Below are 1,979 nucleotides of genomic sequence, written 5' to 3' on the forward strand. Positions count from 1 at the left end.
TGTCCTAAACCCAACCCGCTGTCCAGTGTCCTAAACCCAACCCGCCGTCCTGTGTCCTAAACCCAAACTTGACTGTCTCCTCGCGGTAACATGGCAGGTGGTGTGCAGGTGTAGTTTCTACATCAGAAATGTGGTTTTCTTTCAAGCAAACTGCCCCCGAAATAATATGGATGGTTCCATACAAAGCTCTTCACAAGGAAAATCAGTTCACTACTTCCATTGAATTTTGGGTATTTAATAACAAATATAGCATTCCAAAAAACAGTGAAATAGTTTCTAAACAGTATCCGGACTGAACTTTGACAGTCTGATCATCCACAAAATCTAAATATTTGTCAATATTTTGTAAATAATATATTTTGTAAATATTCATAACTTCCGCTTTTTTGAAACTCAAAGATAAAGTATAATTTCATAATAATGTGATTTATTGACCATGAATTATATAACATTGTAAAATTAGTGGTAATAACTAATAAAAAAAGCAATTGAAACCTTAAAAAAGCAAAAGAAACCTTGGAAAAAGCTCCTAAAAGAGGTTAACCCGGGAAGAAGAAGTTAAGTTATGGGTGTTTTCCCCCAACGTTGCCTTCCAGGCAGCGCAGCATGTTAGGGTTAAGGATAGCTGCCTGGAAGGCGACGTTGGGGGCAAAAACCCCATCGAGCATGTGTCCGCCAGCTGTACCCGGCGTGGCCACGCCGAGCTCAACACGCCACCAGGCAACCGAGGGGGTCGTGCACGACCAAAAGCAGCACCTCTGTTTCATATTTCAATCATTTAATAACCATAAAAGACAGAAACTTACCGATTGTTGCAGCTAACAGCTAACGAGCTAGCGGCCACGGAGGTCTCTTCAGGGTCTTTCTAGCCTCTATAGGTGGTTTTCTATGCAGATTGGAACTTGGACCTTTTTCGGGGTTGTTGAGCATTAAATCCAAACTGTTACATCCAAGATTCATCCACTTGATAATAATCCATAATTCATCGCGTTTTTGCTAATTTCCACCGCTAGCTCCTTTCTCCTCTCTGTCTGTGTGCTGTGACTTTTGTTTGTTTAGGGAAGTGAAGGCAGCATTATGCCCATATATGGGCAACAGCGCGAGCAAGTATAGTATAGAGTTTATAGAGTGGGAAAGATATAATCCTCCGAGTCAAACTAGTCTAATGTGATAGAAGATATTACAGAGGACAAGATAGATATCTACCGTTTTACAGAGGAGAATGGCGTCACTGGTTTGAGATTTTGGAAAATATTTGCAAAATCTGCAGCTTGATGACAAAGAGACTGTTTGTCTGGTCGCGTGAATACGTCACTTCATACCGTTCCCATGGCAACAGGGGAAATCGGCTGCTCTTGTGTGGAGTATACAACAATGTTCAACTTTCTGCTAAGATATTTTGGACTTTTTTTGCAAAGAAAATGCGGAGATTATGAATTATTAGGATTATGGATTATGAAATCATGCAAACTCTGCATCGTTTTGCGCGGAAATATGCAATTTATGCGGCAAAAGTGCGGCATATTTGACTTAATTCAACCCCCGCGTTAATAAAAAATACGGATTTTGAATGATTATGCATTTAATTCTGCGATCGCATAATGGCATTTTTCTGTATAGTACTGCAATATGATTCTTGTATTTAAGCAATTAGCAGTTAGCATGGATGTAATACTCCCGTATATTATTAATGTCGTAGGATTTTAGTCAAAGCAAATTACCCGTTTGGGCTCTGATCCAATCTTCCCTACTCATCCCTCACCACAGAACCTGATCATGTTCCAAGTACTTACAACAGACCCGTGAACCGCGTCAGGTCTCCTCCAGCTCCACCGTCTGGTCTCTAACCCCGTCAGCTCTGAGTCCCTCCGACCGCTGAGCCCACACCAAAACTACTCTGAAGTCTCTAGATCCTAAAAAGAAAAAGCTCCTGAAACTCCCAGCATGCAGCTGGACAGACATGCTTCCCCCCCCCCCCC

Source organism: Etheostoma cragini, chromosome 9, assembly GCF_013103735.1.
Source record: "Etheostoma cragini isolate CJK2018 chromosome 9, CSU_Ecrag_1.0, whole genome shotgun sequence".
In the NCBI taxonomy this organism is placed as follows: Eukaryota; Metazoa; Chordata; class Actinopteri; order Perciformes; family Percidae; genus Etheostoma; species Etheostoma cragini.